Genomic DNA, 15,032 nt, shown 5'->3' with positions numbered 1-15,032 from the left:
GCAATTATGTCATCTGTAAAGTTAAGAAGCTGGGAATCCTTACATCAGCTCTCAGCTTTGCTTTTTTGTTCTTCCTACAGTTATCACTCCTTATTCTCAGCATTACTGTATTTTCTAAGAGAGAAACTAATGATAGTCAGCACAAGTACTATGAAAATATGATTGAGTTTCAGCTGCTGTAAAAGATCTTGAGCACTGGAACAGGCTGCCCCAAGAGGTTGTGGAGTCTCCTTCTCTCGAGAGGTTCAAGACCCACCTGGATGCCTACCTGTGCAACCCGGTCTAGGGAGCCTGCTTTGGCAGGGGGGTTGGACTCAATGATCTCTAGAGGTCCCTTCCAGTCCCTACAATTCTGTGATTCTGTGATCTTCCTTAATCCCATAGCTTGTTCAAACTACCACAGGCTGGAAGAGGAGGTGGGATTTTTCCTTCTTTTGTGTGATCACACAAAATATCCCTTGAGACAATCTGTGCCACTCAGGACTGAACCACTAATATTTTATTCCAACGTTAGCCAGATATCCAGCTCTATGAATCCATTGCTTTTCAGGCAGGACAGGGGACAGCTACACATTTTTTCTGGATTGATCAGAAGGAACATCAAGATGAATGTTTTCTGAAACATGGCTTTCTTTTTTATGATGTTTTTTTTTGCGTATGCTCCCATTTCAGTGCAGACCTCTGAGAAGCTTTGGAAACTCACTTGCCCATGCTTCCTTTATTGCTTCTAATGTCCACAAAGCATACGTTAGAAGGCTACAGCTCCATAGTAGAAGCTTTACAGCTTCTGAGAAAGGAGGAAAAAGTCATCTGAAACAATGCCATAAAGTCCTTCTAGTGAAAAACTTCATTTTTGTGATAAATACCAGCATATTCCACCTTAAAAAATTACTGGCAAAAGTCTGTGTCCTATTGGCAGAGCTACTGGCAGAAGTCTGTGTCTAATAGATGGGTGATACATTCATGGACAACAGTTTATGATTCTGGCACTGCTGTATTTTATGGCTGTCTTAGAATGAGTCATGGTTTTCTCTATTTTTTCCCCCCACATCATTCCAAATTCACTCAAATGCTAAATTCAACACAGCTCTGCTTTTGCATTACAAGTCCTTCACAAGGAGCAGACCTCCAGATCACCCTCTGCAAGAATGCCAGCAGCTGGGCAACCAGGGACAGTGGCTGTTTTTTCTAGCTGTAGTTAAATGCCCAGAAACAGAGCAGGGTGGCTGAATCCCGATAGCAAGGCTCCTCATTCCCTTCTCCTACCCACAGAAAGGGTAAGTCAAGTAACAGATCTGCATCAACCCAAGCTGACTTACGCTGCACGTGAGGTGAGAAACATACCGTGTTCAACAGGCAACCTTGAAAGATCAGGCCCAAGCTGCTCCACTGTTGTCTACCACTTCAAATTGTTACTACGACTGGCAAGCCTCCGAGCAGGGGCAGGAGCACTCAAGCTGTAGCTCCTGATGTTGAACACACGCTAGTTGGTTTACTGCTTGGTACTAATAAAAGGTTTCCAAAGAAGACTGACTCCTGTGCAGCACTCAGACTTGCCTTGTATCACTTCCAAGAGGGCTTCACATTCCCTTCATAACCAGCTCAATGTGACACTCTCTTATTCACCTTGTCAAGGAGACATTTGCAGTGGAGCCAGTATTCTCCCCAAACTCTAAATTGTCTGCAGTGTACACGACTGCTAGATATAAACAAAAAAATGAAGAAATATTTCAGAACCAAGCTCTGAGTCTATTTTTTCCTTCATCAAGTTGTTATTTCTTACAGTGCTCTATCCTAACGTTTAGATAGCATTACCCTTTGCTACACTTGCCTACAACACTTGCCAGACTTAACAGACATTTCACAATAAATTTAAATAATGATGTTGATTAATCAAATCCCATGAAGCAAGAAAACCTGACTGAGGGGGGCTGACAGTAAAGCCCAGAAGCTGTGTAATTCAGAGGCTGGATAAAGTTATTAGCTTTGTAAGCTTGTCCAGCAAAAAGGAAAAAAACAGCTTGCATGGCATAGACACTTTTCATGGGGAAAAATGTTCAGGCAAAAAACAATGCTTACTATGGGAATTTCAAACAAAAATGATGCCGCTTATATAAAACATGCATTGGCTTTCAAATTTAAAGAAATCTGGGTGAAATTACACCTGAATGAAAAAATTAATTTGGAAAAAAAAAGCATTTTCAAAAAAATATTTTGAAAATTTTGAACCCTTGAAAAGATGCCTATATTTTTGAGGCAATTTTTCCAGAGAAGGATGAGGTCTATATTCAAATGTGTCTTATATTTGGGAAAAATCAAAACTGCCTCAGTTATGTTTTTGTGGTTTTAAGCTCATTTCTACATTTAGTTAAAGGAATTCTTCCCAGTTATTCTTTGGGAAGATTTTATGTCTTTTCCCTCTACTCAGCATACTGGAATACTTTCCCTAGCCTAGCTGTCAACACAGTTTGACATAGAAAAAAAAGAACAGTACAGATAGACAGATTAAAAATATTATTCAATCCAATCAGAATACTGCAAGAGTCAAATATTTCTTTTCCATATTGACTATAATTTTATATGAATTAGCTATGATTTTTTTTTTAATTTGAGTTTCAGTTGGTTTGAAGGCTTTTTACTTTGCCCTACATTTTCCATGAAAACAAACAACTGATCTGCTTCTCTCCCACGAGTGAGGAAATTACTCCTACACATTCCACTTGACTTCACTCTGATGCACTTATGGGGAGCTATGTGGGGAATATAGTAAAGTAACTCAAAAGATCAGTGTCTCAGGCTCCAAGAGGCATGTATTATGGGCAAGCATGGAGCTGAGTATAAGGGAAGGGGTGCCTTTGTTTTCCTCTAAGAAAACCCTGAGCTGTTTTTGATATCTAATTTGGGGTTGTGATGCATAGCTGACAACCCATGTAGTGAATTTTTGTGGACACAAAATTATTGTGAGAGGATTCTTTGATGGCTCTACAGTTGTTCCACTCTCCTGAGTCTTCTCCAGTTAGTTTGCTTGCTTTTTAAAAGGGCCTTCAAATAATTTGTCTACATCCACATCAACACCTCAGGTGTTATAGATGAATGTTCTGAGAGCTACCAGAGTGCCCAGAGCTATCTCAGAGTCTGTATTGCACCTGTGTGGCACAGTCAAGATTGCCACAGGACAAGAGGAACAGGAACATGGCTATCAGGTGCCTAATTCTGCAACAAAGAAGAGTGCCTCTTTGTGTACAAGAATCTCCACTGTAAATCCTGTCCTAGAGTCAGGTATCAGATCTTGTCCAATGTTTTCTCAAAAAATACGATACATCCTGTTATCTTAGCAATGGCCTTTGATTGCTCACCTTGGAGAAGGGAGAATTCTTTCCAAAACTGCAAGGTTTGGAGCAGCCTAGTGAGGTCTGAGCATGTTATAGGGCTTAATATAGCAATGCTCAGTCTTCCCTATCTTATTCATCATGAAAAATTGATAGGCTCAGGAACTTCACTCCAAACTCTCTCATGCACCATTTGAGTATCCTTGTCACCTGCTGCTTGCACATTTAATTTCACACTGCTTTTTTCCCCTCTCTCAACTGAAGAAGAGTAAAATATTTCTACAGTGCAGAGCTTTTCAGTCTAAGCCTGGTTCTCCTGCACTGGAAAAGTATCTTCCTGGGAATGGTAAAGCCCTGATCAAAATTCCTATCCCAGCCAGACAGAAGGATCTGAAAATGGCTCTGATCTTAGTCACTGTGCTACAGACACTCGGCCATTGGACAGATGAGTACAATGCTGCCCCAAATAAATAAGAAGCATCTCATCCCAGACACTGGCACATTATGAGCAAGAGCAAAACCAAAAAGTCTCTTCTATCTTTCTGCAGGCCAGGCTATTTTGACGTTCAGACTTTCAAGCACCTTTTCCACTTCTGCAGCCACTGAGAGCATCTCATTTGGCACTCCTTCCTTTTGGAACCAAAACCTACAGCCTGCATGAACCCACTATCAGCACATCATAGTCTTTGAAGTCACCTGGTTCCCCAGTGCCATGCAGAGCAACCCATACATGAGTACTCTCAAAAAACAGGGCATGGGAGTCTGTACCAGCTTATGGCCAGCTACTTCCCAGGGCCTTATCGTCACTGTGGCTAACTACGAAGTAATAAGCAAAATTCATCTCTGATTCAAGTTGCTTAAAGCATGTGGACTTAAGCCAGAAATAAACTGGAATGTTTTTAAAACAGACACATAAATTCAGGAATAAAATGGATTTGGGAGGGAGGACTGAAAGGCAGGATTTATAAAGAGGCTTGGATAAAATCAGTGGTTTAAGGATCCAACCAAATGTAATTATCTCCTAATGAATGCATGCTCTAGGATTGTGTGCTACGATACTGTAGCTTGAGAGAGGGAATACATTTTGTTTTCTTTGAAAAGAACTCTATTCTAAAACAACAACAACAACAACAACAAAGATACAAGCACCACAAATATTCCCCGAAAGAGGATGTGAAGGGTGAAACATGACCTGAACTCCTTGGAGGCGAAGGGCAGCACACACCATTGTGTCACCTGCACTCCTGACACTCTCCACATTTATACTTAATCAGCATCAGTCCTGATAAATTATTTACCCTGGAGGAATGCAATGGGACGCCAGTTTGTCTGTGCATATGCTCTTATATTCTGCTAGACTAAATAAGCAGGGCTGGGGGCTGGGGGCTGAGAAAGGAGCCCTGATCTCTGTCAGTGGGACAGCCTCTTTCTGCACAGCGCTGTGACATGAGGCTTGTTGGGCACACTCTTGACATGGGTCTCCTTAAAAGGGAGGTTCAGGGCATTGGGGGCATGCATCAAAGTGTGTTAGACACAACAGGCCTCAGAAACAATAAACTATCGCGCACTGAGGTTGAATGATGAATGAAATCCATGGGGTAAGAGATAATACTTAGCATCCAGAGGAAAACAACGGCCTTGATATCATGGATAACATAATCTTGCTTAACCTTTCTTTTAAGGACCTGGCTTAAGATTGTAAGAGTCAGTTTTGATTGTAAAAGTACACATTCTTACGCAATAAATTATCCTTACATTGCAGTTGCAGTTTTATAGTGCTTGTTAGCACAAATAACTCTGCATGCAAAAGAAGATAGTGAACATTGGAATTCCAGCAAGGAGCCTGAATTTGATTGCTTAAATTGTTTAGTCATAACTTCAATATTAAATTTAAGCTAGATCTTAACAGATTTGATTTCTAGAGCCCTTCCAGGTAGAGAGTTGCCCTGTAGTGCACCTGATTTAAATAGATTTGATCAGAGATTGGATTGCATAGTAACAAGAATGATTTACATTTAAAAAAAATATGACCTAGTTATACAAAGACTAAAACAGCTACTCAGTAGGAACAGCAGCTCTCCCCGTGACTCTTCAGCATCAAAAGGTAAAAATATCATAAAAGCTGGTAAATAAATTTTAAAAGGTGAAAATAGACAAAAAGGCCACTTGGATATTTAAGTATTTTGGGATTCCTTGTGATCTGTAAGAATAATCTGAAATCAGAGAAGTTAGGGCCAGAAACCTACCTACACACAAAGAAGTTTGGAAAAGGAATAACAGCAATGACTTTGAGAGGGAATTCTTAAAAAGAAAACAGTGCAACCACACTACAGGCAGATCTCCCTGCTCAAAGGAGATCTCTTCCCTGTCAAGATAATATTGTCATCCCTGAGGTACAAGATTACTCTAACTAGCCAACTCTCTGCTTTTTGTAATAGATTGCAAACATGTAAATTCTGCTTTTAACACAAATTGACTTCCATTCTTCTTGAATGTGAATGTAAGAAAGAAGAAAAATACTTCATACCTCCTCCTAACACTGGACCAACATTCATTCTTTATCACAGTGTCTATCAAAACTTTTGCTAACAGCCTTCTGTTGAAATAAAGGTAACATCTCCCCAAGGAGGCTGGGAAGGAGGGAAAAGAGCCTGGCTAGAATAAGAGGATGAGGGTGATGAGATGGAAAACAGAGATGTTGATCTGGACTCAGTACAGGATCAGAGATGGGAGGGAAGTATGACTCTAAGTCATCCATCTGCTCTCCTATTTCTGGAACAGCACAAGACTGTACCCAGTCTGCCCAGACACAACTCCTACATGCCTGGGTGAGGAAAGTGTGCAGTATATAGATGATTCCATTGGATTTATTCCATTTCCACCAGGAGAATTTCTGGCTGCCTTGTTAGGGCAGGCCCTCGTTCCCTGAGCAGCACATGTTCCCCAAGCACATTTTTCGCTGCTGTCCTTGCATTCTCACCGTGGCCTTGAGAAATATGGCAGCACTGGCAAAAGCAATAATAACAAATATCTGTAAGCCTTTCATACTCACTTCACCCATGTAGACAGATAGGGGATGACCAGGTCTCCCAAGTATAGAGACTGTAGATGCCTGAGTACAGTTGCCAATGTAAAATATTCATTTTAATCACGAACAATTCAGATAAGCTAGAGGTGAAGACTTAAAAGTCAGTTAAACTACCTATTGCAGTTTGTAAATGTTTCCTTGTAAAAGACCTTACAACTCTTCAGGCCCTATTAGGTCTCAATGTATTGATTAGGACATGCAAGTCATTCATTTGATGGCATTTCTGTATATGTTTGTATTTTAAATTGTACTACCACAACAGACATACAGATCTTCCCAGAGCTGAATATATACCTGTCCATATTTATCGCAGATAACTAAAGATAAGTCAGATGAATTGCATGTATATAACAAAACTAAAAGCTTTTGTTTCAAAAACTTGTTAGAGTTGCTAAGGAATACTGGTGTACTTACCTACTACATCATTATTTACAAATTTAAACACATAAACCCACAGAAATTGAAAATGAAAGGCATTATAAATCCTAGACTGTTTACAGTCAAACAAAAAGATGTAATTCTTTTCAAGAAATGTATTGGAACTGATTTTTGCTATCTAGATTTCAATTAATTGAACTAAAATGCACTCCTAAATGGGATTTATCAGTCAGAGACTGTTTATGGTTTAGGGTTTTGTTTCTATCTTTTTTAATAACACATTGGTTTCTTAGTTATGCTCTCATACATTCACTTTGACAGAATTGTTTCCAAGGAAAGTTTTATAAGGTGAAGTAGTGAGACTGAAACACTGGAACTTAAAGTTGGAAAAAACGGTGAAACTATTCTGCCGTAAGATTAATAAAACATACAAAGGCTGCTCCAAAAGTAATGCCTCCTATTTTGTTGTGTTGGCCTATGACACCAGAGGCAGATGTTCGTGGTACACAGTAGATGCTGAGTCTTCTCACTAATATTCCATTATGTTTTGTTTCCATGTGACAGATGGTAGCAGAGGGGCAATCTGACAAAATGATATCTGACATGGAAGTGTATGAAGCAAAGGTGTGGAATTGAATTCCTCCATGCTGAAAAAGTGGCATCCACTGACATTCATCGATACTTGCTGAATGTTAATGGTGACCAAACAGTAGATGTGAGCACATTGAAGCAGTGGGTGGTGATTTTCAGCAGCAGCAAGAGTGACACTGGATCACCTCTGTTAGTGCAGATTTTTCTGAGCGTGGCATGCAGGCTCTTGATCATTGCTCGTGAAAATGCATAGCAAATGGTGGTGACTATGTTGAAAAATAATGTTTTGTAGCTGAGAATTTGCTCTATCAAAAGATGTTATTGTGCTCTTTGTATCTGTTGCAGTTTCCTTGGAAATAAATAATAGACATAACTTTTGGAGCATCCTATATACTTTAGTATTCCAAAACAGAGAAATGTTCTGCCTCAGAATTCTTGCATGAAGCTTGCATAAAAGTTCTCACTTTTTATATGTGTGTGAAAATGTCATGTGAGTAATTATTTTTCATATTTGGGAGAAAAATGAACTTTTTTTTTTTCATGTTCTCACAATTTTTCTTACCTTTAGCTGTTTTTCAATTTTCTTTACAAAAAAAAATATTTTTTTTACTTTCCCTAATCCTTTTTCTCCTCTTATTTTGCCACTGACCAATAACTGGAGGCAGTGACAGATGAGACTAGAAGAACTGGATATTTAATTCTAGTGTTCTTTAAATAACAGCTAAATCTTGCATGTAAGTGGTATTAAATCCTTCCCTGATAAGGAAACTTGAGCACACAGATCCCTGTGCACATCCAGATCCTTCTCCTAGGTACAGTAGGGATGTGACTGCTCTACTCCACAGGAACTTCAAAGCTTCAGCAGTGTGAATGCAATTAGCATGCACCACTTAGCTGCAGAAATTGCGTGTGAGTGTGAACACAGCTACGAAGGACAAGGCAAATACAGCCTCAAGGCAAAGAGGCAAGAAAATTCAGGTAGATTTTTTCCCAATCCATAGGCCTGCTAGAATTAAATGGCTAAGGATGGAACAAGATATTTAACCATGTTTGCATTTCCTCTTCTCTTGCAAATGTGGAGGGCCTTGTGCAAGTCACCAGCATACAGCATCCTGCAGACTAAAAGAATAGGTCTCCACTGGCACTGTGCAGACAGGTCTGAATCTGCTTCAGTGCAACCTCTCCTTCATTGGTAGGGCCCTCACCTCCTTCATACTACGACCAAGCTTAAACCATACAGTCATTCCTTAATCCTTTGGTGATCACATTCATGTGAAAGACAACCATGGTGTCCCACAGGACAGTTCAGTTTCCCAGTGTGTTTTTTACAATACAGAGGCTCCCTCTTTTATAACAGAGGCATAGTATGTGCATGGAATAGCACTAAAATACAAATAGCCAGTATGACAACACTATCTGATGTCACTCTATTAATTGTGCATCTTTCTTCTACCCATCACTCATTCCCTGCACCACCAAATTAGAGTAATGCCCAAGCCATTTACTAAAAGGTTGTATGCACCTGAAGAAAGAATTCTGAACACAGTTTCTTTTGCTCTTGTTAGAAACTGCATTTCTTGGGTTATGCTAACTTTGTGTTTCCATTTGGTTAGAAATTTGATTTTATAACCTGCTTAAGGCAAGTCTACTGTCACCAGCAACTTTCTATTATCCGTGAAGGTATTCGTCCATATCCTCATCACTTTTTTCCTTCTGGAACATACATCTCCATCAGCAGAGAACCTTTCATACAGTGCATTTTTCAAATAGGTCTTATTTCTGTGAATCAGTAGCTTTATCTGGCTTTTGCAGAACTTCAAAGAAATTTCCCATGCTAGTCTGTGGAGAATGTTATGCTATCTTCAGAGCACTGACTGCTATGTTAAAAAGTTCAGGCATGAAAATCAGGAAGAAAGGAGAATACAAAGTGAGGAATTAATCATTTGTTATACTAAATACAGCCATTGGAACCCACTAAAATAGCTTCCTTGTATGAATTCCCATGTAAGAATACTTACAGTTGCCACAGGGACCTTGTGGGAACAAAAGGGGTGGATTTGATGATCGCAAGTGGGAAGGAATAAGGTCCATGGCACAGTATCTGTGCTAGAAACCCTTGATCTGAAGACTGGGATGTTATAAGTTGGCACCAAAATAGAAACACTCAAGTGATAGAGGAACGGACAAACCACAGACCACCAGATATGAAAAAATATGATACTCTAATGTGAGGCCCCAGAGGCAGGAGAGAAGATCTGGACAATGTTACCAAAGAGGGAAAGAGAAAGAGAAGTAGAGAAAGGAACTACAGATATATATGCACAATACAAACAAGAGCAGAGATAAAGGAATTTAGCACATAGTGTTACATTGTCATTTTATTTCTGTACAAAAGATATACCAGTTAGCTGAATTACTTCTCTGATACTGAAAACTTACTTATGTGCCCATCTATTTGCTTATACATACACTGCAGTGCTTTATGACTCAGATCAAGTCTAACAGCAAAGACTGCTATTGACTGGAAGATATTTCAATTCAGACAGTGCATGGCTATATCCAAAGGCATACTGATCTCTTAACCTACTGATTAACTTTCATTTGTTATTGACTCCTTTCTTAACCTCATTCTATCATATGCACTCTAATCAATTTTCTGAAAGCCAGGTACTGTCATTATGGGGATTTGGTCTTCCATTAGGCTATAGTAAAACTTAAAGTTGCTGGTAACATATTATTATTAATTTCTTCTCTTCAGGGTAAAATGTTCATGGCCACCATGCAACATGAGGTGTTAACTTCATACTTCATTTGATTCTGTACTGGATGCCTCCCAAAAAACAGTTTATCTAGGTACTTGTATGACACTCATCACCACGGTATCTGGTGTCTTCCCGAATTTGTACCTTATTAGTATATCTGTTTATCCAAACAGTCTCTATGTCTGCAATAGAGTAATACCACTCAAAATAGCTCCTTCCCTCATTATGAGCTGCAGCCCTCCAAACCTGGCTGCTGTCATTGCTGAAACACTTGATGATGCCAGCCTAAGTGGAGATGGGCAAAATCTGTGTGATACTCTATGGCACTTGTAAGCAAACCAGTGACTCAGTAAAGACAAGGCAGTTATGGTGGCAATCAGGGGCTACTCAGCTTTACCACAAACAGAAATTTGATCTTCATTACACTGTGCTGAATAACCTGAAAATGAATTGTTGGGAAGGTGGCTTACAGAAATGTAAGGAAGTCCAAATAATACTGAATGAAAGACAGGTGATGAAGCATCAGGTACTTTTGATGATGAGCCCTATCTGCACCGGTTTCTCTGTTCAGCTAAAGGTTGTTCACAGACTGATGTAAGACAGGACAATGCATTCTAAGAGCATAAATTATAAAAATGTTGACCAAAGACTGTGACTGTTCAAGCCAGCACTAGAACTAGCCTTTTCAACATCTGTTCAGTGTCAGCATGGATGTCAACAGTCTGGGGTTTGAACACATTCCTTGAAAATCCTATCTTCACTTAAAATGACCTTCCAATCACAGACAAAACCTGTGATGACATAGCATTCATTAAAGACAGCAGAGAGGCAAATCTTACTTTATCCAATATACAAAACTTGACAAGACGGTCTTCCTCTAATCATGGCTTCCACTCAGCCAATTTTGCATTTTTTAAAATGGAAACTTCAGCAAAGACACCACAGATCTCTCCAGAAAACACAGAATGATTCAAACAAAACATTCAGGAAATGAGAAAAATCTTTTCTTTCAATAAAGTTTTTACTTATTTCTCAGAAGATTTTGATAATATCAGTTAACCTGGGATTTGGAATTTCATGAAAATACTTGGTTGTACAAAATGGTGTTAAAACAATCCATAGCAGTTGTTCACATGAAAGACCGAAGCCTGAAATAATTGCATCTGATTTCTGCATCAGCAAGTACTGGTAAGCAAATTGCACTATATGGTCTCCACCTACTCTGTTTGATTTTGCAGCAGAGGACAAGACATCTTACAAGCTTGGGATACATGTCTGAGTCGCAGGAACATGGAGCACCCTTTCCAGACAGGATGTCAGGCCAAAGGTAGTCAAATGGAATATACTTTTCTGTATTTGTGGCAATTGCCCTGGTAGCCTGTTCCTAACAAGATCAGCTCTCCTCTGCAGATCATTTTGCTGCTTTATTCTAAGGAACTTCAAGACAGGTTTGAGGACAATGACAGGCCAATCAGTTCTTCAATAGGATTCCGACCAACCATCAGTTTAAAGGAAAGGAAATCAGAGTACATGGTACATACCTTTGGAAGAGCATGTTTCAGAAAATATTCTTTTTAGGTAGGGAGTGTTATCAGCAGCAGCACTGATGGAAATACAGGAATGTGCATCTAGACAAGGAAGTTGTCCTTTAGCAAGCTTACACTTGTCTGGAATGAGCCTAGAAGAAAATTTTCCAAAGGACAAAGAGCGTTAAGGCTGTCATGTTAGCCATGTTTCTGTGCAGACACTGTTCTGCGAGAAGAAACATGGCAAGGTGACCAACAGCAAACTTTTGCTCTGTGTCAGCCATGCATCAGCCACAATACACATGATGAAATCCACCTATGGCAGCCTTGCTATGTAGTGGAAGGGGCAGGTTGCACTGTCAACAAACAGGGTGGTATGTGAGAAAAAGTGCATGTGGACACCTGCTAATCCACTCATTTATTCCCATTATTCCCCTATGGTGCAATCGTTCTTAGCTTCTTTTAATCATTCTTAGCTATTAATGAACTTCTGGTAGAATCTGAAGCTTCACTCAGTGTGTTCAGTTTACATATAACCTCAAACATCTCTTAAGGGGGAAGAAGTGACTTTGATTTCTGAAAAGGTCAGTACACTTTACAGCTTTAAACATGACATGCAACCTAGGAATGAATCTTTGAACAGACATTTTATCCATGGTACCCTCAGCTGTCCTCTATTATTGTTAATAAAAGCTTATTAGTAATGTTTCACAATCATATCCTTGTAAACAAGTCAAAAGGAACAAATCCAGAGTGTTAGGCTTGTTTTTGTTTTGTTTGTTTTTGCCTCAAAAATAGAGATTTTCCAATTACATTAACTTCTGAGATTCTGAACTGTAGCATGTGTTTTAAAATCATGGAAGTTTTTCAGTAGCACTCAGCATATGTGTAATGAAGAGGACTAGAATAACTTGGAGTTTCACTATGTGCTACTGACGCAGACACCCAGGGAACAAATTCTGTAATGGATAAAGAACTTTAATTTCACAAACCTGGACCCATCTTCCAAGAAGCATTCCTTAGCAACTACACAGTAAGCCACACAACAAACAGATCTTTACTGATCAACCATTTGATTTTTTTTTATTAAGTATGTCACATTTGTCAAATAAAATTCTGATGGCCTATTGAGAAACACTGATGTCAGTGCTCTCCTGACAAAAAGAGCTTACTTTGCAAATAGACATTGTTTCATAACATCTACAAAGGCAGAACATGGTGAATATACGGTGTCAAAAATAGCAATTATACAACTTCAGCTGTGGAAAAAACTTTTTGTTTAATTTGACTGTATTAAATTTGTGGAAAAAACTTCTTCCATGATCACCACAGTGCTGTATTAGTAGTTTACAGATGCTGAAGGGGTGAAAGATGAGTGGGAGCAAAGATTTGCAGTAGATGGCAGCTAGAATAAAATGAAAACCAACAAATTAAATACTAGAGAAGCAGGCTTGTTTGATGGAGATACATCTGTCTCAAAAGTCAGTTGGGCTTTGCTCAGGAAAATGGTGCTTGGTTACATGAGGAGGTATAGTAAGCGCAGTGGTAAAAGCACCTGTTTTAGGCACCTTACAAGAGATGACTGGAAGCACAGAAAACATCATCTGTGACCTTTCCTAGTTCATTTGCAATCTAGCCATGCAATCAACCTCAGCACATTCAAAATTTGGGCTCTTCACAAATGAGCAGTTTCCCATAGAAGAAGAGCAGAAAAGAACAAGGAGGAATTTTGAGCATGGCACTTAAAATATATATATACGTCTGCTAAAAATCTCAGATAATAACAAAGCGGGTGGAGGGATGGGAGGATACACTTTTTCTCAAGTATATCTCTCATGATTAACCTCAGTAGTGACATCCCTACAATAGAAGCAGGATTTATTTGCTTCAAACTGCAAAGGTATGCACTATTTGGTGCAAATAGCTGTGGACTTCCTCTATTTGCATGAAGAAAAGTGCTACAACACAACTCTTGCAACTCTTTGCCTGACCATCCAGATTACTCAAGACTAGCTGGTAAGAATACAAACCTACTGACCTGCAAGGACAAGAAACCTTTATGAGAAGGACAGGACATTTTCAGAGCTTTTCTTCCTTCTGTCATTTTAGGAAGAAGGCAGACAAGATTTCTATCCAATAGGTACAGTAAGGAGTACTTAAAAAACACAAAGGCGAATGAAAAAAATATAAGGATGGGGAAACCAGTAATACAAGACTGAAAAACATGAGTGCAAAAGAAAGGATAACAGCATTTATCTCTTTTTCTCCAAATACCTCTTTGGTCTTTCAAATCTTGCCTTTGTTCATCACCTGTGCTTTCTCAATCTCCTGCTTCTCCAGAAGCACATCATGGTCTGCATTAAGCACGTAGAAATCCTTGTGCACTGAGCTATCAAAGACATTTTTTCTACTCTTCTTTTCCAACCCCTTTTCAAGATCTCCAGCCTCCCGTGTGATGATTTCTTCTAAAATAAACACTAGCACTCCTATGAATCTCCTTTATTACAGGAGATACAGCGTAAAGCTGTAACTTCAGCTGTTAAGACTGAAAAGAAGTGCATTGGGGACATCCCAAGAAAACCCTCAAACTTTTTCCTTGTGGTTCAGTGTGATATCAGACTACTAACATCAAGCTACAACATTCCCTACAAATTTACTTTTTGTGGCTAGATCTCAGCCTTTGCACTGATTCCCAGATCCAGTGACTATTCTGGGAGGCCCTAACCAGCTTGGTATAACTGACTGATATCATAGAATGGGATCCCAAGAAATGTTGAGATGTATTCCCAGCTGTGGCACAGACACTAATTGGTATCCAAGACAAATCATCAACTTCTCTTATTTGATGTGACTGGGTATATCATAGAATCGTAGAATCACCAAGGTTGGAAAAGACCTACAAGGTCGTCCAGTCCAACCGTCCACCTATCACCAATAGTTCTCACTAAACCATGTCCCTCAACACACTGTTCCTTGAACACCTTCAGGGTCAGTGACTCCACCACCTCCCTGGGCAGCCCATTCCAGCGCCTGACCACTCATTCGGAAAAAGTAGTATTTCCTAATGTCCAGCCTGAATCTCCCCTGGCGCAACTTGAGTCTATTCCCTCTAGTCCTGTGGCTAGTTACATGAGAGAAGAGGGCGACCCCCAGCTTACTACAATTTCCATTCAGGTAGTCGCAGAGAGCGATAATGTCTCCCTTCAGCTTCCTCTTCTCTAGACTAAATTTTAAATCAGTAAATGCCTTTAAGGAAAGGATTTTTACTTTCCATCAGAGAGGACCATGTTTTCTCATTTTCAGAATAGAGATTCAGAGAATTAAAATCTATTTTTAATTAATGATTTATCTGATGAGT

Source organism: Numida meleagris, chromosome 2 (genome assembly GCF_002078875.1).
Source record: "Numida meleagris isolate 19003 breed g44 Domestic line chromosome 2, NumMel1.0, whole genome shotgun sequence".
NCBI lineage: Eukaryota > Metazoa > Chordata > Aves > Galliformes > Numididae > Numida > Numida meleagris.
The sequence above is the reverse complement of the archived record's forward strand: the minus strand, read 5'-3'. Positions refer to the sequence as shown.